General features: G+C 46.3%; 1 protein-coding gene across 5 annotated transcripts in view; it reads right to left on the reverse strand.

Annotated features, from left to right (window-relative positions):
- The window catches only part of FAM168A (family with sequence similarity 168 member A), a 176,507-nt gene that overhangs the window by 117,517 nt on the left and 34,656 nt on the right, over positions 1-24,334 (reverse strand). For 3 of the 5 annotated variants that reach the window (XM_050709193.1, XM_035570368.2, XM_035570370.2), the window contains exon 2: positions 7,522-7,622. The gene's annotated coding sequence lies outside the window, so the exon portion shown is untranslated. Of the gene's footprint in view, positions 1-2,353; positions 2,426-7,521; positions 7,623-7,910; positions 8,145-24,334 lie in introns of those variants that run through there. The other 2 variants (XM_035570369.2, XM_035570371.2) reach the window with 2 other exon arrangements.

The raw sequence follows: 24,334 nt of genomic DNA on the forward strand, positions 1-24,334 counted from the left end.
CCGCTAGCAAAAATCCTCCAGGAACAAAGACTAATTTGGTGGTGGAGCCGCACATGCAATTGCCAGCAATAGCACAGGCACTGGGCACCCCGTGCTTTTTATTTTAATTGCAACATCCCCTTCTGAAAATGCTTCTTTTTGGCACCTGACCATTTCCACGACAAGGGATGTGCTGCTTGGGGGCACCACGGGCACGGCCCCTTCGCTGTAGGAGCTCCATGAAGGGTCTGGAAAGCCGTGATATCATCCTGGGTAGGCAAAACCTGACGCTTGGTTAAATGTTCGGAGACATAACAATTTGTGCGGCTGTCCAATTTTTAAATTACAACTTGCCAAAAAAAGTGAAAAACAATCCCAATTTGTCATTTAACAAGTAATGCAGGTTCATTTCTAACCCCGACCCTTTATTGGACCAGACAGAATGATAATCACAACTCTTTGCAATGGCTCTTTGTTTTCATTTTCCATGACAGCCAAGGAAGACAAGCCATAAATGGATTCAAGCAAGGATTCTGAACAACAGAAAAAGTATTTTAAAAAATCCCAAATCCCATCCTAGCGTTGCCTTACAACTTTGCTAAAGTGTCAAAAATCAGAGGTCCATTTCCACCTTCACTAAATCTCAGCTAGGTAAAAGAGAAGGGAGTTTTCCATCGGGTTGGAAAAAGGTGGCACCACGACAGCAAAGTCCAGAGCCCAGCAGCTTTCGGCCACAGTGCCAAAGGTAGCACAAGGACATGTTTTGAACGGTCCTCCTTAGGTTTAGGAGCTGGGCACGGGGACATCCCAAGAGAGGTGAGAGCTCTCAGTGTGCCTGAACCCCCAAAGCCTGGAGGTTCTCACCTGCCTCAACCAAAACCAGTGCTCACACCTACCTGCAGAGAACGCCTGCAGCTGCTGTGGGGTTTCTGCTGACGATCAACAGTGAGGGGAAGGAAATTACACACTATTAGGCTTTTAAAACTGCCAAACCCTGAAATGACCTACAGAGAACATCAGATAACTTCAGAGGGAAGACACCATTCACCCCAGAGGACAGCAGCGTGCCTGTGCCCGAAACCAAAGGCACTTTTTGCCCAGCTGAGGAACCTCAGGTGCATCCCATCACTCCCTCTCATCTAGGACCCAAAATCCTCTGTGAGTTCCGACATCCAACAGTGGGAAAGGCATAGATTTTCCAAGGTAGGTGGATATCTGCACGTTTAAAAAGCATTTTTGCAGTGGGTCAGCATTACCAGCATCATCCCAGGTGGCTGTTACAGCACTGGAAATACCGCTGGGCAAGTGGTGCCTCCTTGATGGCCAGCGTTAGCCAGTTGGGATGGAGACGCAGTCCAGCCTTGAAGTTACATTCTTTTTATCTAGCAGTTGGTGTGATAATATCTTAGGAAGAAGGAAACTTTATATGGGCAGTGGGATATCTGAATTCAGAAACATAAACCAGAGGCAATTATCACAATTCTGCCTTTTTTCTTGGGAGAAGTGGGGGGGTGCAGTCACGTATAATTAGGGAAGGTCTACACAGACACTTTGCCACTATTTCAATTAATTTTCAAACTTCTGTATGGAGAATAGATGTGCAGAGCTGAGTCCTACAGAAACTACCCTACACTGGTACACACTCACAATTATGTGGCATTTCCAAGTAAAAAGCCCAGGCAATGCTACGACTTTTAAATTTGTACTTCCATTAGCCTGTTTGAAATGGGGAAAGGTATGGGGAAAACCAAAAAACATCAAATGCCACAGTGATACCTGTACTACGGTTTACAACACTTCCATTACGTTGGCATGCTGCTGAAGCACTGCACATTGGGCCAACCCGAGGACCTTGAGAATATCATTTCCAAGGTTTACCGAGGTGCCCACAGCTCAGGATAAACCCTTTGGTATCGTTACTGCAAATTAAGTTATCGCACCCACGAGTTAAAAAGAACATTGCTCTATTAAAATATATGTAAAGTTCTGGCCAACTGCTTTACAACTTTATTGCTTATAATTGTGCAGGGCTCTTGCTCTTCAAGCCCAATCACTGTATTTCACACTAAACCCTAATTATACAATCTAGCATGAAAAAGCCAGAGATCCAGGCCCTTTAACAAGCTGAGGCAAAATCAAAGGCCCACAAAGGGCTAAATCAAAAGCTGGCTCACACCAACTCTATTCTTTGTGCAGTCAACCAAGACTAATTAATGCTTTTAATGTCAGTTTACCCCTTTTGGCACTATAAATCAGAACACGCAGCTTTTAGGAGTTAACAAAAGAATCCGTGAAAGGTGCAGCTTATTAACCAAACGCACAAATTCAAACGCGCTTAATCAGAAACAGGTAGATTTAGCAGCACCGTACTCACCGAGCAGCATTATCTGCAGGCTGGACGCAGAGAACACTCGTTGAGCAACACAAACAAGGCTGGCACACCGGGAAGAGGTGGTAAATTATACATCTGAGGGAATCATAGAATCATAGAGTCAGGGAAGGACTATAGGGAAGGACCACCAGCTCCAGCAGGGCCCTTGTGAGAGCAGAGATGTGGAACAAGCGCGGTGGGAAGAGCTACGGAGAGGTGTGGAGGCCGTGCTGAGTGTCCCACGTCGACCTCGTGGCCACAAAGCCTTCGAGAACTGGAAGCGCTTCCACACAGCTCCAGCAGGAGCAGAAAAGTGGCGCTCAAGCAGATCCCCCGCCATCACCTACTTGGCACGGCCCCTCCATGTTTTCTCCATAGCATGCTGCTCTCGTTTCGGTGTGGCATCTGAAGAGATCTGGTTGGGGTTTTGTTTCCTGGAATGCACGTCTCCATTTTTGTGTTGGTTTGGAAGTCCGTGACTCAAAAGCCTGACGCTAAATGTGAGCCCAAAAAGAAGCCAGGGCCACGAACCCTTCAACAGACACACATATTTTTTAAGAAGCGATATAGATAAAATTCACTTCCTAGGCTCAAAGGAAGAAGAGACCCCAACCTCATCTATCTGGCTGAGCAGACAGACACAAGTTTTTTGGGGCACTCTGCTCCTACCTCGGGGCAGTAGCTATAGCACACTTTAATATGCCACATAAGCTCAAAGATCAGAAGTAGGAATTCAGTCCTGAGCATCCTGGAAAGGCTGGTGTCAGAGATCCTCTCTGCTGCTTTTGTCCATAAGTCTTATTAAAACCTTCCTCTGTTTTATAAATCAGTTTTTGACACTGGATTTTTTTCCCCTTGTTCTGGGAAATGCCATCTTCCTAATGATGTCTCACTCCCTATCCCTCTAGCTGCAGGCGCAGCTGACGTTCGTGTCGTTAGCTGGTGAGCGACTGCCCCAACATACCAAGGCAAAAACATTTGAAAGACAATTTCTTAAGGACATAGAGCTGAATAAGGAAAGTATTCGCAAGCATGCTTCATTGCATTCATGAAATTCATTCATTTCAGATGAAATTCTCTTCATAAATTCATCATATTTTAGGGTACAGGGAAAGGTTTCCCTATGTAACATATCACAGCCTACTTCCGTAAGTACTGGAGAGGGGTTTCCCTGCCCTTTGCTGACACAAACAGCATTGCAACATTGTCCAGAAAGGAACAAAAGTCTTTTCAGGAAGTGAAAGTTCCCATGAAGCAAGGATGGGCAAAGTAACCACAGGTCCCAGAGCCTCCCACACCTTTATTTGCGTCTGCCATGGGAGAGAGAAGAAAGGGAACCCCAAATCCAGCACCTTCAGGACCTAGCTGCAGTACATTTAGGAGAGCCTCACTACTGCACGACTCCCAGGGAGCACGGGACGATGAAGGAGATGAAGCTCAAGAGAAAGAAGGGTACCTACATTCTCCACCACCTTCCAAGAGCATCCAACTCTCCTGTTTCATCCATTGATGGTTGGACCAGATGCAGCTGCTCCTGCTCCCTGCAAGCATCCTAGCCAGGTGCCCAAGCACATCTCACGCTCACCACAGGGTCAGTTACGTGGCGTGGTGGGACAGGTCGCTCCTCTGAGCTGCCCTCGCCACCAAAGCAGAGTCCCCCAGGACAGAAAGGTGCCACGTCCCTCTGAGCCACCACGTCCCTCCGAGCCACCACATCCCTCCAAGCCTTCCCTCTCAGGAAGGTACATCTGGAACAGCTCCTCAGTAAAAGCTCTGGAGCACCAGGCGAAATTCCTGAACACCAGTTTATGCTCCAGCTATGTGCACGGCACTACAGCGTAGGTACCAACACGCTCCTGCCTATGTTTCCAAGCCACGCAGATCAGCGGCGTGCTCCTAGCTCAGGCACTTCGATGGGCAGCGTGTCACGGAGCACGCAGGAACACAGTAAAATCCCCACAATGGGTGTAGACTAGATAAAAGCTGTCTTTTAGAACAGTGTTCCAACTTAAGTGTTCCAACATGACCCATTTCCCCCCAAGACATCACCCAGAGGAAAGAAGGGAACACGAATCGCTGTCCTCAGTGTTAGAACCACAGAATCACAGAGTTGTAGGGGTTGGAAGGGACCTCAAGAGATCATCGGGTCCAACCCCCCTGCCAAAGCAGGTTCCCTAGAGCAGGTTGCCCGGGTAGGCATCCAGATGGGCCTTGAATATCTCCAGAGAAGGAGACTCCACAACCTCCCTGGGCAGCCTGTCCCAGTGCTCCGTCACCCTCACCGGGAAGAAGTTCTTTCGCATGTTGGTGCGGAACTTCCTGGGCTCCATTTTGTGGCCATTGCCCCTTGTCCTGTCCCCACAAACCACTGAAAAGAGGTTGGCCATGTCCCTCCGTCTCCCACACTTCAGGTATTTGTAAACATTGCTAAGATCCCCTCTCAGTCTTCTCCAGGCTGAACAGACCCAGGTCTCTCAGCCTCTCCTCATAAGGGAGATGCTCCAGGTCCCGTATCATCTTTGTGGCCCTCCACTGGAATCTTTCCAGGAGATCCCTGTCTTTTTCGTACCGGAATGTTAGCTCGGCCATGAGCAAGGGACAGGGATCTCGCTTCCCTCCTCCAACAATTATCAGGTGTCCCATAGGATCCCCCCGCCCTACACAGCCTGGCTCTACAGAAACCGTCTTCCATATCGCACGTACTCCCAGGAGGACAAGAGGACCCCACAGACCTGGCACAAGTGGTCCCAAGACTCAAGACCAGAAATTTTCCAGATGAGATCTGAGATTTTGAGGTGAAGTAAGCAAATCCAGGAAGCCCAAGTGCACCTAGCCACACGCCAAATTCCATGCAGGCACGCTGTATAACAACAGCCTAATGTAAAAAAAAAAAAAAAAAAACTTTTACACCAAACCAGGCTACTGCACAGATAAGTGAAGCATTGTTAGGTACACACAGACTTTCCACATTACGGTTAACTATTTATTTGCTGGTATTCCCCTCAGGATTTGGCAGGGGAAGGGGACGAGGGGTTATTTCCCGAGCAGGAAATAACCTAACCTAAGTAAACCAAATTAAGAGGTCTGGCGCACACACACCAAGAGTTTGACTGAATTTCTTCCGTCTTTTGATTTCTGAGCACTTTTTACCGTCCTGAATCTAAAGTGTGGAGGCTCAGCCCAAGATTGAGACACCCAGAAGTGAATCTCTGAAGCAACTGGTGGAGGCACTCGGGCAGGGCAATTCCCCACCGGGCTGGAGGAGGCAGCTGGTGGCTCGCCAGCCAGATTTCCCCAGGCTCCATCAATTTCTCTCCCAGGATATTCACTGAGCCCACTGGGAGCTCAGACACCCAGCGCACACAAAGCTGAAGATTAGGCTTCTTAATCTGGAGCTGAATCGGACAGAGCCACGGGACAAGAAGCTCTGTTTCTCATACAAAGCCAATGCTTACCTTACTCTCATTTTGAAAAACATCTCGTCTTCCTCTTCTTCCATCAATGCCACTGTCACTTTTCTAACCTCTCAGCAATTCATCCCCCACCCCTACCTCCGCCCTACCTTCCAGTCCTCCTGCAGCCCTGCAATTCTCTTTCCTTGCCCTGCAGAAGCAGCACAGCCCCATCTGTGTCTCCTACTATTTTGTTAAGGGGCAGTGGGCAGGAAAAGGGGACAGAAGCAGCATCAAGGCCCCCTTTTTCCCCACCTTTATCCTTTTTTCCAGCCTGATATTCAACAGAAAGGGGCCCATCATTCTTGCTGCTAGAGGATTGCCAAAAGCAAAGTTTTTCTGAACAGTTTGGCACTTTCTGTCCCATCCCACCTGAGATGTGTGGAGTTGATGAGGGTGGGAAGAGGAAGAGCCAACGGTCTGGTTTTGTCCATACCCCAAAAGCAGGCATCTAAATAGGGCAGGCTTTTCCCCAGGACGGGCTGGAGCACTTTTTCAGGCTAAAATATTTGGAAAATACGGACGACAGCACGCGTGAGTGCTTGATGCATGCGTAACGCAGTGGATCCGAGAGCGGGGAGCATCCATCAGCACCGCTGTCATCTGCCCGCAGCTGGTTTTCGGCAAATCTGCCTTGAGTGGGAGCAGAACACTCAGCGGGTCGCCTGGCAGTTTATGTTACTAAGCAATCAGCAAAAACATGGAAAAGGGGGGAAAAAAAGATGTCAACCCTGTGTTTTTTGTACTTGTGCAGGAGAACAGCTGGATTGGGTCAGGCCAACACTTCGGCTACCCCAGCATCTTCTGTGCAGCAACAACAGAAATGAGAATACTTCGGGGAAAATGCAAGCACGGGGCAGCCGTACCATGACACTTGCCCAGCACATTTTCCAGCCTGTAACGTTGTGCAGCTCAGGGATTTCCTGAAGTGGTGTGCTCATATTTAATAGCTATCTATATATCATGTCATACCTCTATTATAACACATCTTCTTATACGTAAATGCCTAGAGGACCTGACCAGTTCATAATGCTAGACATCAAATAAAAAAGAAGTAGTTAAGATAGAACCTGCCCCAAACAATTTACAGACCACATGACACTACAAAGTTTCTATTGTTAAAACCTCTTTCTACCTTTCTTTTATGAAAGGCTGCAATATAAGCTGTTAGGAAACTGCCTGCAGGCAAATGACAGAAATTTATACCAGGAATCACCCCTTTTGCCAACCCAGCAGCAAACACAAGCAGGATCTTTTGCCTTCTTTCTAATACAAAACAAAAATTAATTATTTACTAAGATGATATTAAGACTAAGAAACACTAAAAAAAAGCAACCCTCTCAATTCTTTACAGGAGCAGCATGTACCTACTGTGCGTTCTATTCCAGCCTGCTGACTACCTTGGACTTATTAACTTTATAAATCAACACAATAAAATGCACTAAGCATACTGGAGTTCCAGTTTATGCATTTCTTGACCCAGAAATCACATAACTATAAAATCTAATGCGATCCTGTACGTAAGTTCATTTAATATAGACAAGGGTCCAAGCCACACCAAACACCAACACTTTTCCACCAGTCTGCACTTGCTGTTGCGGTTACCCTTCCCCATCCCCTATTCCCCCAAATTTTTTTTGGTCTGGGAGCTGTTTGGAGGATGTTTAAACCAAAACACGACCGTTCAAGGGCACCAGACGAACACGAATCGATCGATACCTCTCGTGGACGAACTTCCTTCGGATGGAGACAATCCCGACGGTGATCTGCTTAGGGCTGCGGGGCAGTGGGAGTCTTCACAGCATTCCACAAGTCCTCAGCTGCAAGAGAGAGAGAGGAGAGGGGTAAGGCTCCGCCAGCAAAGCCACCGGACAGAAAGCACGGATGCAGAGCTGCAGGATACGAGGAGGAAGAGGACAGAGCCCCTAAAAACTCAAAGAACAGATTTTCCAGTGCTACAGGTACAGGACGAAACGCGGCACATTTTCAACATTTGCATCTTCCATCAAAGCAAGGCTCGGCACCTTCCCACAGGGACACACTACAGCTCCAGGATCTGGGGCAGAAAACTTGCACAAAGGCTCCATCACCTTCACGTCCTTCCTTACCTGACATCCTGCTGCAGATTTGCATAGAAACTAGAAACAAACAGCATCAGGAGCAGATAAAATCACAACCAGGGTCTCCTCAGCTTTCAAAATGGAGGAAAGAAGGGAATCTGATCTTTTATTTAATTACTCGCCAGCCAGCTATTTGTCAGGATTTTAGACTAAACACGTTTTGGCCAAACAAAGTTTTACACGGCTCTCCAACACCCTCCCTTCTCAGCTGACACGGAAACTCGGAGAACTGAAAATGAAACAGCTCAAAACACAGCGCAGAAAAGGCTCACGAGCAGCTCCACATGCTTTCTGCATTATGCAGAGGAACAGAAAACCTACTGTTCGCAACCCAGGACCCGTGTGCCTTGCACGGGTTGTTTATTTTAATCACCCCAGGACCGAGAGGTTTCCATTAAATCCTTTTGCATTATCACTAACCATCCTTCCAGCGTTAGCTTCCATTCACTCTAAAAACAGTCTCAGGGGGAAAACGGGCACAGAATATTGATATCAGCTCCAGTAAAATTTTTACTGCAGTCCCTGGGATCAGCTGCTACAGGAAAAAACCACCACACCATCCGAGATGGCACCGAGGAACCAAGTCAAAAAGCTGGGGCTCCCACACCCAGATCATCCCAACGCAGTTGGTACCACGTTGGTGGGATCCATCTGCTGTGCGGGCGCCTTCCTGCTGTATTTTCACCTTATAACGAGCACATTCGTTGCTTGGAAGTTCATCGTGGTTTTAGGGTTTCTGATTTGCCTGTCTGGCCTCCCAGTTCAATGGGTACCAACCCTAAAATACATCAGCAAGCAGTCTCCAGGAGGGAGAAAAAAGGGAGAAGTGAATTCCAGCAGAAACGGCGACTTGACAAGTCTCATCACATCAAGCTCTGCAGTGGCAAATTAGTCTCTCTTTGAGCACATTTTGTTCTCAAAGTAGCCTCAGTGCTTCAGGAGGTACCAAATATAACACAGCCCCATTTTAACTTCCTTCCAGGAATACACACACTCATTTATCAAGAAGACGTGGGCTGCAGTTTCAGTTCCAAAAGCTCCAGTAACATTCTGTAAAATTAAACAAATGACTTCTTTTGTGGCAAGAAAGAAAGAAAAAAAAAAAACAGAAAAAACAATCTGGGTCCTAGCAAGCAGGGAGCAAGCCACCCCCGAAGCCTGCAGTTCCTCCTCCATCCTCGAGCCATTTTCTGAAAAGCTCCCTGCAAGCTTCCCACCAGCTACGGGGTCAACAGGCCCTCTTCCCACCAATTTTACACCTCCAATCTAGGGGTGTTCAAGGCAAGGTTGGACGTGGTGCTTGGGGACATGGTTTGGTGGGTGACGGTGGTAGGGGGACGGCTGGACCAGATGATCTTGGAGGGCTTTTCCAACCTTAATGATTCTGGGATTCTACGACTCCACACCTGACTCTCCTTGGCTGGGTTTCCACCAGCCCTGCTCTGCAACTTGGTAAAGTCCTTCCGACTCAGCAGAGTCACCCTTTTCGGTGCTGGGTTTGGGGTTTTTTGGTTCTTTTTCCTTTAGTCCTTTTCCGCGTTTTCTTGACCAGCAGTCAGAACGACGAGGCTCGTAATAACTTCATGCTGCTGCTGCTGAGAGCAGCTGATGAGCTGCAGGGAGATGGGGGCCGTCCGTCTGCCTACGCACACAAAATATCACTGCCCTCTCAGCTTTCAAAGAGCACTCACAAACGGTGGGAATTTAAGATAAATGGTTCAAACGAGTACTAATAAAAATCCAGTTTCATGTGGATCTCTCTCTTAACTTCAGTGAGAAGGCGCAAGGCATAAATGCAAGCACATAAATGTAATTACGGCTGCGTCAAGCTCCTCGCTGTACTCTCCTGCTCCATCTCGTGCCCGCATCTCCTCCCCTTCCAGCTGGAGTCCTGGGCTGCCACGTTCCCTAAGCACAGCGACTGCCACACATGTACAATTTAAGTGGATTTGCAGAGAAACACAGCCAGTCCCAATCCAGGCCTTCACGTAGAAGCACAAAGACATTTATTTATTAGGGAATTGGCCAAAAAATATATATATAAAAAATATATTCTAACAAGGGAAAATACAACACGTGAAGAGCCAAGGGTAGATGTGAAAATGGGAACACTGCATTTTTAATTACCAATCTATGTTGGGCAGTGTGTTAAAAGTCTCTCGGCATACACCTGAAGTATCTATGTGATATCTGAAGTATCTATGTGCCTCTCCCCGAGGAGCTTTCATCCAAGCCATCCTATAAAGATTAGTTATCCCGCACACAAATACTAGCCTGTAATTATTAGTGTTTCCTTGGCGAAGAGCATTAGGGCAGGAGAAGGAGGCTCTTCTCCCCAGTGTTAATATTCTTCTTTTCCTGGGTGTTTGCAAGTCTAACCCAGGCTCATTGTTCAGCCCGTTAAAAGAACTGGGAAAGAAGAGGGATCGAGAAGCAAAGGCTTCAAGAAGTCTGAATCCGTATCCCTCTCTAGAGGCACAGCACCAGCTTCCCGGTTGGTGGGTGAACAGCATCACCAGCGGGAGGACTGCCCGATAAAGCTGCACGTGGAAATAAAATTTTCCTGAAACACGAAGTGGGAAGAAGAAAAGGCAAAATATCACGAGCTAGAAAATGCTTTCACGCTTGCCAAATTCTTGTTGTTTTAAAACTACCACCTGCATGCCAAAGCATCTGAAGGGATGCTGGGACCATCCTCCCGCACCCCTGCGCCAGGCACGGAGCGAACCTGGGGATGTGCAGCCCCCAGGATGGGAGGCAAGACCAAGGCTTAAAGCTTTCCGAAGGCGTGTTTGGTGCTGGTGAGGGCTTTTGTCTTGTTCTGGCTTCTGCAGACACAGGATGTTGCTAACCTTCTCTCTTCAGTTGGTCCACACGGATTTTCCCTTCCTTTGCTGTATACCAGACTTCTGCACGTGGAAAGCCCTTGGTTTAGGGTCAAGACTCTTCCAGCTCCTGCCGACTGCTCTCAGCCTCCTCCCAACCCTTCTCAAGCCTTCTCTGTAGAGCCAAAGTTGCTCCAACCTGCTGAATAAATTCATTAGCCGAAGTAGAATACATTTTGCGCAAGTTTCCCATTAACTTCTAATTTCCTAATTATTAGATTACATGCTCTAGCTTTTAAAGCAAATTACCTCTATTGAGTTGAGCAAAGAAACCTAACAAAGGATTCCTGCAGCTCACTCCCTAAATCCTCCCTTCCCTCCCATTTTCTCCTTGGTGTGAAAAAGTTCAAATCCTTTAACGTTTCCTTAGGAGATTACTGCAGCTACTTAGTAAGAAAACTTGCTACCTAATATCTTCATCAACTACAAGGGGTGTTTCAAGCAGGGAAAGAATATTTTTCATTTTGTTCCTATCCTCCCCTCCTATGACCTCCTGCTCCAGTGGCAGGAGCGGGGTACATGGATTATAAAATAGATTACAAGTTAATTAGAACGTATTGATTAAAAAACTCGCCTTGGGAGACTGCAGATTGCTACGATAAACTTGTGTTAGCATGACTCATTTAAAAATACACTCCACAACTTATCAAGTGAAGATAAAAACATTCACTAAGTGTCTGACATGCTGGAAGGTAAAAAAAAAAAAAACACAGCCGAGGAAATGACTTTATTCAGTCGGACAGCACTGCACAGCTTGCCTCACGAGCCAATTTTCTGTCTCAAAGACCGTCCTGAGACCCTGAAATGCACGGCCATCCATCAGGACACTCACCAAGACTGGGATTTTGGAAGGAATGGAAAAACATTAGGAGCTAAAAGTCCAGCTGGGCAAGGTCTAAGGATGCTTGAGCAGAGCCAGGCACCTAAACACATACCTTAACCAAATCCTTTTCCATAATGCCTTGAGTTTAACCCTCTGAGTATCCACAGAAAAGGAACTTCATGGCTCCAACAAATAATATTTATTGGACGTTACTGGATGGACGTGCCATCCCTTTCCTATACCTGCACCCTATTTTGTCCTGGCGCATCACCACCCTTCTGCTCCGCTCCGATACCGAGCTCGCAGAGCCTCCCGCGCCCAGCTGCGTCCTTACCTCAACCGCATTCCTAATCCCAGGCAGGAAAAATTCCCCAAAGATCACAGAAGTAGGTGCTGGCACTTGCCTACCTCCTGCTTTCATCCGTTTGTCAAAAACACTTCTTGAAGTATTGAAACCAAGGTACTCTGGGTTTGTTATTCTCTCTTGTGCAATTTCTATATTCTAAGATATTTAGAGGTTTCTAAGTCACAGACAACTTTGTAGTGACAGAAAAAAGTTAATTAGCTAAGACTGTTAATTGGAACAATTTATGGCACCGCTGACAACACTGAACCGTCAAATGAAAACAGAAAAAAATGTAGTGTGAAAAAGCTATATGCAGCAATCATCTTAAAAACTAGAAATAAAATGTACAGCTACAGCAGCCTCGGTTTGACCTTTATCTATTAGAAAAACACAAAATCCAAGGAAAACATTCTAATACGAGCCTTCGTGGCATTAAAGGAGAGGGATTAAGGAGAACATGACAGGCAATCTATTCGGACATCAGGCCGAGCATTGACAGGGCTCCGACCTCTTCAGATGCACAGCTGAGAGCTAATTCATGAAACCTTTACTCCAACAGGGAGTAACTACAGACTACAACTTAAAGGTGTTAATACCGGGCGCGGCGTTAAGCTGGGAGCAAGGAAATACCATACAGAGGATACCAGAGACATTCGTCACAGCATTTTGTGTATTCAGTATCAAAATTAAGGAATAAAGGGGCGAAATGTTAATGAATGTGCACAGGTTATCCAGAGCAGAGCAGAGATTAGGTCTTCTCAGGACACATCAAAAAAATAATAATAAATAAATAAATAAATAAATAAATATTCCCTGAGAAACTGGTGGTACTGGCAAAAATATAATAAATAAATAAATATTAAAGAAAATCGCTGAGAAACTGGTGGTACTGGCAAAAAAAAATATGTATATATATATATCTATATATAAAATGAAATCCACCTGGAGGAATCGGAAGCCAAAAACATCCGTGGCACTACCTAGCAGGAAACCAAGGCATGGAAAGAAATAATTTGGGAACACAGAGCACATCGCAGGAAACCTCCGTGAGGCCTTTCTCGTTTCCTCCCCCAAAAACTGCCCGCCGTCCTGGTGCCATCGCAACCGTTACGGGGCCATGCAGCAAACCAGATTAGTGAACTGATCTGGGCTTAAAATAACCTTTTTTTGCTGTTCCCTGACCCAGTTTGCCAGATGGCCCCTCCGGCAGCTGCAGCAGCTCCGGCGAGGTAGCGCGGCGATGGGAAGAGGCAGCCGAGGAGGAGCAGGAGGAGCACAGCTCCTTGAGCCAGTGCTGAGCTAAGGAAAGCATTTCGGTGGGATCTGATGGAAGAAATGGGAAGCATTTTGAGCAGGATTGCTTGCAGAGCACGCCTGTGATGCCCCACACCTCCGTGCACGCTCTCCATCCCAGGGCACGCGATGGCCTTCCACCATTACAGGTATTAAACACCATGAAAACACACCTTGTGTTGTTTTCTTTTTGTTTGCTTATTTTCCTGTGTGTTTTTTTGTTGCTGTTGTTGTTGTTTTGTTGTTGTTGTTGTTTTTTTTTGTGGCTTTGTGTTTTTTACCTACAGGGTATCAGGGTGAAACTGAGAGGTAAGAAAAGAGCAGAAGCCATTAAAAGCAGCCAAGTTGGGCAGCATCCATCCTTCGGGATCGTCCTGTCATCCCAGCCTGCAGCCTTCCGGAAACACAGGCGATAAATATCAGTGTTCGCTTCTGAATATCGCCCCACCACACCTCCCTCTGACATCACTTCTGCTGCACTGTTAGATTTACTTTCTTACGAAGTTTAAGGCAGAGCAGGATTAGGAAACGAAGCAAATCACATCCTCGTTTTCACTGTTCTGCCACTTACTGATAAAACAAAAAGCCTAAACCACTGGCAAACTGGAGCGGTTGCTTTTAGAGCCAAAGACTGGTAAAAGGACAACTGCTGGTGAAACCCCAGCGATGTTCTGTCTGCACTGCTCCTGCTGCTGTTTGGCTCAGGAAAGGATCCCCTGGGTGCAGGACCTGGGATCCCGCACGACAACAGCACGGGCGGGTTCGAGAAATCGAAGGCAGCCATTCCAATCCGGATTCACATCGCCAGATGAAGACAACTTCAATAAACAAAGCGAGATCGGTTTTGCATTTACATTTAAACCTACCTAAAAAAAAAGACTACTTCTTAGAAGGCCAGTCTTTCAAATGTGCCAGTTTGCAAAGAAATGTTACTACGTCTGCTACATTTTTTAATCCAGAAAGATACACACTGGAGACAAATACATTTATTCCAACACTTAATTTTCACTTTTTTTTTCAATGCTATTTGCTATTCTAAGCATATGTTCTACTCTAGTCTATTAATCTATTTTCAGTTTATACAGTCCATCTTTGAAGAAAGTTTCTTCTTGTATTTCAAAAACTCTATCACAGTAACCAGGCTCAATACACTGCCTTGCAGTAGGGTTCAAACACATATTTAAATTATCTTGTTTATTTAATTGGTATTAAAGTAGTAAATAGTGAAATAAAGAGCTCGTTTCTTATTTGCACAATCCTCCAGGATCTCTAAGGTCAGATTTCATCCTCTCAACACATTAAACATTAAGTGTTTACCATCATTTAAAAGATGCAGCTTTGAAAGTGGAAAATTGTCATCTAGAGATGGCAACTCTCTAAATATTGAGACCATTGCCAAGAGTCTATGAAAAACTGGAGGCCCCAACATTAAATGTTACCTTTGCTTTACCCTTGAAAAATGCAATAATTCCATCCAAGCCACTTCAACATCCTTACAGCTGTTGTCCCTCTGTAAATTGATGCATTAAAAAGCAACAGTGACAGTGTTGAGATCTTAAAGGTCTGCGTGCAACTGGACAGCGATTCAGCTAGGTCCTCTGGAGGCTACCAAACAAAATGTAGAATGGACAAAAGTCCACGTGTATTTGAATGACCTTCAGTGGCATTCTCACACAAAATACACTGCAAGAAACCACGTGTCATGGATTCCCACAACAAGAATAACTTCTGTTAATTTTTTTGCCAAAGCTTTAAGGCTTAGTTTTCACTTACTGCCACTTCCAACTTGCTATTGTGGCCCTCTTGAGAGCAGGGAAGCAATACAGTCACACTCAGCAACCTGCCATTAAATTCAGCATCCACAGCCCGTGGTGGGCTAACACCCACCATGGTTAACATCAGAGAACATCCCGAGCTGGAGGGGACCCACAGGGATCATCAAGTCCAACCCCTGAAACTATAAAGCTTCATGAAGTCTTTCTGAGAAGGTACACTTTTCCTGTGCCACAAATTTACAACAAGAAGGTTTCCATAGAACTTACTATCAGGTTTGGGTTCTAGAGCCTGGCTTTCATTGACTCTCCCTTAACAAGCCCTAAGGGTGCTGGATGAAGTCCCCCAGCGGTCTCCTGGGGACAGACAGACTTTTCCAGCAACAAAAGACGTGCTTTGCAAAAGAAGACATTTATTTGTCAAGTGGAACACTCTATTTAGGAACAGAGATGAAACAATTGACGCAGGTCTCACCAGTCCTGGTGGTTTTATCCACCCTTTGTCCTGTCCTGTAAAGCCACCTAACGGCTTCTAAGTCAAACTCCACAACAGAATTACCCGTTAAAAGTAGACCTTGATCTCTTCTTGGTGTTCTGCTAATACAACCACATAAAGCAGAGATGTGTGATCTTTTCTCCGCTGTCCTCCTGACAGCAAAATCAATTTGCAGATTGTCGTATTGACAAAGAAACTTCTCCCTGCAGTTATTTCCGTTTGAAAACCCAGCTAAGGCGCATTGAGGAAATCATTGTTTTGCCAGTACAAGCTATGCCTTGACCAAATGATTTTGCTAGCGACCCTTTTGTCTCGAGAACCTACACCCAATCCTGCCAGGCTCCATGTCTCGGGAGAAGGAATTCTGGTCGAAAAAGTGATTCACAAAGTGATTTTTTACTTACCCATAAAGTTTCCGTAAGCAACAATCGACCATTTATCAGACCTTTTGTCTTCCACCATGCCCAAAGTGCGCACACGTTGACTTACATCACAGCAGCATCCCTGCGCTGAACTACATTTAATCAAGTAATTTATTGAGCCAGGCACACAGATTAGGTAGCCATAAAAATAACGTTAAGGTGGGTAACTGCTTTTCCATAAAGGTGTTCCCAAAGATCGCCACAAATTTTCAAGGACTGATTACTTTTCAATAACAAACTCATTTTTAAATAAGCTTAAAGGCAATTAAAAGCTAGTTAAGTCAACATTTCTTTCACTAGGGACTATTAAGCACTTGTTTAAAGCAGTCCCAATCTCTCCTTCCTCGGGAAGTCATTAGCCACAGCTGTCACCACAGACCTAGTTTTTCTCCACTTGATTCCCTTTGCCACACAGAGTTTTATAGCAGCAGTGCCAGTGACGAAGCGAGCCCAAATTTAGAGCAATATCCACCAGTTCTTGAACAGATTACAAGAATCCCCCGAACACATGCAAGTGTTTCATCTCCCTGAGTACTGCAGAAGGATAAAAAAAGATCCTAGAATCCCAGAATCATTAGGGTTGGAAAAGCCCTCCAGGATCATCTGGCCCAACCGTCCCCCTACCACCACTGTCACCACTAAACCATGTCCCTAAGCACCACCTCCAACCTTTAAAATACTTGATAATGTAAGAGAAAAACAAAAAGCTTTCTTCCAGCCCTGTAACAGCTTTTGCAAAGGACTTGAATCATTTACTGGTCCTCTACCAGCCACTCACAGCAAAGACCAAGTCAAAGAGCACTCGAGTCCGTACCACCACGTTGCATTTCTTGCAATCAGCCAGGTCACTGAGCGGGCCAGAAATTATCCATTATGAATTATTTAGTAACTAAGAGCGCCGAGTTTCACCATCTTCAGCAATGCCATCTCATACGCTCCCTGGGTGTCTGTTCAACCCCCCGTGATGTGCCGTGTCTCAGAGAAGCTACAGTTCATCTCCAAACAGCCCTGAAAACGTGCCTACAGACAATATTCTGAGCCAAGCCCATTACCCTGCCCGTAGCTACCTCATTAAGATACCCAAGGAGCCTCATCTTCACCAGATCTCACCACAAAAAACATCTGAAGTGATTTTCGTTATAACATTTCTGCAAGAGAGAACATTAGCAGTGCCCCTCTTGTAGAGATAAGGAATAAACCACATTACATAGACGCCTAATCCCTCAAAGATATTCAGAAGCTCAATTCCCACTGAACCAACGAAGTTAAATTCCTAAATTCCTCCATAGATCTGGGCAACGGAGACGTACCCAGGTCAGGGAGAAAGCTGTATTTCACGTTCATTTTTTGTTGCATGTTTTGGAGAACCTCCAAACGTGCCAAAACCTCCAAACGTGCCAGGACCTCCCAACCTTGACATCCAAAAATTCCTTCATTCCCATTGCGTGGCAGCATTTTCAGCTCCTGCCGTAGGTAGGGGTAAAGGTTCGGCCATTTCAGGCTTCCAGAAATCGTAACTCCATTTTATTTCATGCGCTACACTGCGAGTTTTGCCCTCAGTTTGGCAGCTTCTTATACCGTATAATAACAATTAACTCCCTTCGGCATAATTTATATGAATCATTGATTTAATACAGATAGCTTAAAAAAAAACAGAGACCTATTAAGTCATCTAAATGACCCTACCATCACCGCTGGATTGTTCCCGGCAGCACACTCTCCATGCTTGTTTTAAATGTGCTTGCCACAGCATAAGCACAAAAACTGTCTGCAAAGCAGAGACATGTTTCCCTAACATATGCTCTAAGTCAACACGGTGTTGGAAATCTTCAATTTATGACTAAATGTTGCACCGCACTTTTATTCCTCCAAATAGACTTGAATGTTTCTTGAGGGAGCGAAAAAGGGCTGTTTGTATTTCACTGTGAAGCAAGAATCCGTAACGAATCCTTCCCTCGCGATTTCCAAGTTGGATCCAAGGCTTGAGTGTCCAGCAGACCTGCAACGCGCCGGAGCACATCGTCACGAAAAGCCCAACACACTGGAAGAGGGCGACCAGTTCTGGAAGCACCAATAACACAGACACAGATGTGCAGGGCATTTTCGGGATGTTTGATGGGTTGTATCGGGGTTTGGTTTATTTTGGTTTGGGTTTTTTGTTTGTTTTATAAGAAGCAGAGATGAGACTTTCTTCATGGAACTCCCACAGGCCCATTACGGGAAAAGCAGAACGGGAAAAAGCCGTCGTCTCGCTCCCTGCTTCAAGGCAAGAACAATACTGGAGCTGTTCCTAGCAGATGTGCTTCTGAAACCTGTTCTTAGAAACCTTTCTGACGGGGATTCCCATGTTTCTTCAGGCAACAGTTCAGGGATTGTGGTTGGTTCCCCCCACCCCATTGCATAACCCATATCAAGCTTGTGTCTGCCACCCCTTATCTTATCATTTTGCACCTCCGAGCAGCACGCACCATCTCCCCCTTGTAACCTGTAAGCCCTCCAGGTGATGGCAGGAATGACAGAAACAAGGATCCCCCTGCACCTTCTCCAGATGGGGCATACCCGGCTCTAATATCATGCGCTCCAGCTCGCAGCCACCTGTAGGCTCCTGCTGGTCTCACCTCAGCACCTCACTGCCCTCATTGTGTCAGGGAGCCTCTTGGTGGGATTGTTCCAACCAAGCGGAAAGACGTCTGAACAGGAGCCGGCAGTGTGCCCAGGTGGCCAAGAAGGCCAATGGCATCTGGCTCGTGTCAGGAGTAGTGCGGCCAGCAGGGCCAGGGAGGTGCTCGTCCCCCTGGGCTCTGCTCTGGTGAGGCCGCACCTCGAGTGCTGGGTTCAGCTTTGGGCCCCTCACTACCAGAAGGACATCGAGGCCCTGGAGCGTGTCCAGAGAAGGGCTCCGAAGCTGGGGAAGGGCCTGGGACACAAGTCCTGTGAGGAGCGGCTGAGGGACCTGGGGGGGTTTGGGCTGGGGAAGAGGAGGCTCAGGGCAGACCTTATTGCTCTCTGCAACTGCCTGAAAGGAAGGGGTGGGGAGCTGGGGGTCGGCCTCTGCTCACAGGTAACTGGTGATAGGACCAGAGGGATCGGCCTCAAGTTGTGCCAGGGGAGGGTCAGGTTGGAAATGAGGAGACATTTCTTCTCAGCAAGAGCGGTCAGGCGTTGGGACGGGTTGCCCAGGGAGGTGGTGGAGTCCCCGTCCCTGGGGGTGTTCAAGGAAAGGTTGGACGTGGTGCCTGGGGACATGGTTTGGTGGGTGACAGTGGTGGTAGTGGGACGGCTGGACCAGATGATCTTGGAGGGCTTTTCCAACCTGAATTATTCTGGGATTTTATGACTCCGCACCCAGGAAGGGGTCCTGCCCTTGAGAACAACAAGCCCTGCTCCCAACTAAGCTCCATCCACTATTTCACTAGAGCTGCATCCCATCCCACCCCATCCCATCCCATCCACCAAGCTCTTGAGAAAGACGTTAAAATTTATGGGTCCTACAATCAGCCCTCAGGGAGGCCACACACAACCAACCTCAGGTTACATCAAACCACTGACCTCTGCAACCAGTTTTCCACCCACCTCAGTGTAGGACACTAGCGGAGACTGCATAGAAAACCTTACTGCCTCTAAGGAAACGACACACAGAGCTGCTCATCCCCATACCAGCGTGATCAAGGTACCACCAACAAGAGCTACGGGAAGAAGCAAGCACTTCTGCACAAACACCACCTAAATTAAATATACTCCGTGCTGTATTTGAAATTAGCAGTGCTGGCAACGCGCTGCTGTTTTGCTGGCACTGCTTACGAAGCCGCAATCTAAGGGGAGAAAAAGATTTGTCAAAGCAGTGATAAAACAAAGCTAAGCAAAATGATTTCACAGTCCACTTTAAGAGCCCCCTATGTGTGCTTGCTTGACCTACTAAAAGCCTGCCGCAATAAAATGCCTACCACACAAACGTACACGGCCCTCCCATGGAAGCCATTACCTTCTAAACAGTACATAAAAAGTGAAAAATAAAAATCAGCGTTTCAGGAAAAAAAAATAAAAAAGAAATGCCACAAACTCGCAAGAATTAGAAGTCTGTAATTTCATTTTATGTCTCACAATAGATGCTCTGAGCAGTCCCTTTGGTCAGGACAGAAAGGGTGCTTGGCTTCTTTGCATCAACCTTTGCTATTCTGGCCCCGTGGGACCTTCCGCAGCCTGGTTTTGGGTGCAATTCAGACAAATACAAAGCACATCTTACTGCTGAACACCGAGCAAAAACCAGGTGGGGGAAAGTAATGCACAGAACTGCCACCACTCTGGTGGATTACTAGTCTACCAAAGCTGAGTCCTGGGGAAAAAAAAAAAAAAAACACGATACCGAAAGCTCAACCTCATGTCCTTCACACTCTGCTGCTAAGTACTGCATCCAGGGCATCGAGATTTTCAAAAACAGGGAAAGACGACAAAAAGTGGTGCTCCTTAACGCAGATGAACATACACTGGAGTGAGAACAGCTTGGAGAGAGTGGTGAAGGATCGTACGGGACAACTGCAGGAAAACAGAAGGCATACAGGTCGGGCATTTGCGTGTTAAAGCATAAAAGGGCCTCCAGAAAAGTTCACTCAAAAGTATCAGAAGCCATAAAAATGCATCTTCATGGGTTCTTGGAAAAGGACAAACAGATCAGAGCCATTTCCAGACGTCAAGCATGCTTCATTTTTAACTACAAGACTTTGTATTAATTCTAATGTATTTCTCAGATCAGTATTAATAACAAGGTGTGAACGAACAGCCCCGTCTGCGCTGGGTGGTGCTGTATAAATACATAGGTGTAAAATAACATTCCTGCATAATATTGCTGGAGTCGTCCTCAGGCAGCACTTCAAAGCAGGGCCCAAGAACCCAGTACAAGCACTGGAGCAAAACATACGTGACAGAAGCTCCGTCCTCACTGAACTCTGCTCACAGCAGCCCCACGTCAAACACGTCTGAGCCCAAAAAAAAGAGAAAAAAGGCATCTCCTTATAAAAATGTAAAGAGTGTAATGGACTGTGTAAGGAAGGTAAGTTGCAAGGCCCTGAAACTCAGCCTCCTGGTTCCCAGATTACAAGAAGTGAGAGAGGAGAGAAAAATGCCCACCTTCCCATCTGGTACCAATAACGTTAATTTGTGAATTAGCGAAACGGACATTTTGGTAGAATCAGCTGGAATCCTGAATATATTCATTGAGAAATGCAAAGCTAGAGAGAGGCGTGAGGATAAAGCCTACCAGGTTTGATTGATGGCTACTCTGAAGGCCTGTCCATCACTAAAATAGTCCAGACACCAAACAAGTATTTCATCTTACTCCTCTTCTGCACCGGCAATAAGAAAAGGTCTCCGTCGGAGCCCACAGACTTTTATTGCTGTGTGCAAGTGGCACTCACAGCCACATTGCCTGCCCCTCGGCTAGTGGGAGAAAAATGATCCCATGCAATAAGGCCAGATTTAACCTGGCAAAAGGTCTGCTTGTGGCCTGGAGAGCAGAAGTCCCAGAGCAGCACAAGTTTGGAAAAGCAACCGGTTTTCCTTCTTTCTCTGCAGTAAGTGGCTTAGGCTCTTGAAACCTTTGTTGTCTTGCTCTTCGAACAGTTTCTGTCAAGGGGTGCCTGTGACCTGAAGATGCTAAAGCATCCCAGGCTGAGCCTTTGGTTCCTTCTTGATGCAAGAACACAAAAGGGAAAGAGATAAGGTAGACTTAACAGCATCACTTGAAGTTTCAATGACAGCGTATGTCATGAAGGAAAAGGAGACGGATTCCACGTGCTTTGCCAGTGACAAAAGCACTGGCATTTATCCGTCTTCTTTTTTGGGGGGATCCTTGTTGTGCAGCTAACAGATCAGTCTGTCTTCAGCTGGTCCGAGCTCAGTTCTAACCCCAGGCAACGCTATGTATTCCTAAAAATTCAAGCTGTAAGACTTTGAAGGTTCTCAAGGCTACAGGTCTCCCTTGCGGACAGGCTTCCAGGTGGAGATCGGTGATTTTACAGGACCTTGAGCACCACCACGGGAAGAGCACAGAACTGAAAACAGGGAGACATGGAGAGAATGTAACGTTGGAAGAAGAAAAACATCAGTGGCTTGGGACAGCAAATCCTAGCTAAGGATGTACAGATCCTAAGAAACTGGGCAGAATGCAGTCCTGCGCTGGGTGACGGGAAGGAAATACTAATGCCTCCAGATCTTGACTTCAAGCCCAGAACAGCAAAAACAAAGAGCACACACAGAGAGCGTCCCCGAATGTTGCTTATTCATACGCAGCACCATCTACCTACCTGTCCATCGGTCCCAGAAGTGCTTCCCGTGGATATCCAACACACGCAGTGGCCGAACCACGGACAAACATCTCATGTGGCTGAATATCTGCATCTACCCACTGCCTTTCTCGGCATCCTTAGGTCATTAACACCGCCGGACTGGCGGCTCCTTGGGTATCAAATTGTTAAAGGTTATCAAACTGTTTACACTTCACCATTAATACTATTACTGCCATGTTTCCTGCTGCACATTTTCATTTCTTTCCCAAAAAAAAGCAAGAACCAAAAGGTTGCAGTACATTACGGTCACTAACCTGCTTACACAGTTAGTGACCCTAAGACTAAGAAATATTTAGCCTCCTTGGATATAAATCGTTGCCTTTTATAGTCACGTCACATGCAAGAATTAGCCCTGAAAAGTATCTGTACTATAACGGGTTTCCAACCAACGAAAAAAAATGATCCCCAAAACCTCGCTACTCAACTCCAACAGGGAAGAGCAGAGAGAAAAACTTGTATGAGTAATAGGAGAGATGTTTAGAGCTACAGATAACGCATCAAAATTTATCCTCCAACCTTTTACACAACCCCAAAATGAGTAATTATGTGCCAGGAGATATCATCTACTCCACAAATCAAGTCACTGAAAATACAGACTAAAAATGGTTTTTAAAAAAGTCAATTTATTAGAGATTACTGTGCAGACAGACATATGAGTGCTCTTGTGTACTTGCTGCATTAACAACCTCTCAAAAGCCACAGGAAAAGAAAAATCAATACTGTGTATTTTTTCTCACATCAATTTATCTACTGCTGAAAAAAATAACTTGCTTCTGCATACGTTCTGTGTACCATATCCAAGGTCCCCTGCAACCTGGGAAAACAAAATAAGGTTTTGCTGGTTTTAGCTGACGAAACCCTGCCTTGCTGCACTCAGATTTCGCTTTTGATAAAAACTGAAATTAGAAAAAAATTAAAAAAATAAATAAAAATCAGTAGTCTCAGGCAACTTGGCATCAGTACACAGAGCCTGCGGTTTGCTGATCCCGTGCTACTGCTGCAAACCTGGAGCCCATTAGCGGTGAACTGTCCGCTAAATATTTCATGATTCTGGATTTCAGACATTTCCCAGGACAGGTTCTATCGCTAGAGATCACACGAACTGGCAGTACAGCTGCTAACTTAAGTGCATGAACTCAGGTTGCCTCCCCCAAGCACTTACAGTTTCCCCACCCAGGGATAAAAAATATCTACCAAAAGGATGCTTTTTTTCTCCCCGACTATAAAACAGAGAATTTCGCTGTATAAGTCTTTCAGAATGGCACTTTCACAAGAATCAAAATAAAGCCCATGATGGCGCTCCCTGTAGAGCAGACTAATCTTGCTTCCTTCATTTTCTTTTTCCAGGTCACCAGTTCACTTCTCGCTGCTGAGAGCTCCCAGCAGACTGTGAGAGGGCATCTTAAAGAATTCTTTGCAGCCGTAGCAGTTTACTGCCCTGTTATGAAAGTCTTAAGAATCCCTTAAAATGTTCCTGCGCATCTGCCAGAACGCAGACAAAGCCCTCTGCAGAACTAGTGCTGCACCCTGATTCTCCAGATCGGAAATTATTTCTAAATACACAATTTTTTTTGGCTTTCTTGCAGCTGGAAGAACCAGCACACCTGCCTGAAAAGCAGCTCTGGTGGTGGAAGGAGGAGAACGTGGTCTTCGCAAGGCAGCGCTTAGCAGGAGAAGTTCACGGGCTGGATGGCGAGGAACGGAGCAGGAAGGAACTGAAGAGAAACCAGGAGGACTCAAGCAGTCCCTGCAGGACTCCACCACCACCTGGGTTTAGGTAAAGGTGCTGACGCTCCTCTCCTCGAATGCTTGCTCCCTCGCTGGCATCACACAACTTGCACAGCCAGCGGGGCTAATCCTGCCCCAAACCAGGCTTGTTTAGGAGTCCAGGTGGCTTTGGGCGATGGGAGGACTGACCTACACCACGAGGCATCCCCCAGCGCTGCCTCCCGGGGGCTTTCATCATTTCTTTGTGACCTTGGCTCCAAGCAGCGTGGCCAGAAGAGCTTCCTAAGGAGCCACAACCCCACAAAT

This window comes from Cygnus atratus, chromosome 1 (genome assembly GCF_013377495.2).
Source record: "Cygnus atratus isolate AKBS03 ecotype Queensland, Australia chromosome 1, CAtr_DNAZoo_HiC_assembly, whole genome shotgun sequence".
NCBI classification, from domain to species: domain Eukaryota; kingdom Metazoa; phylum Chordata; class Aves; order Anseriformes; family Anatidae; genus Cygnus; species Cygnus atratus.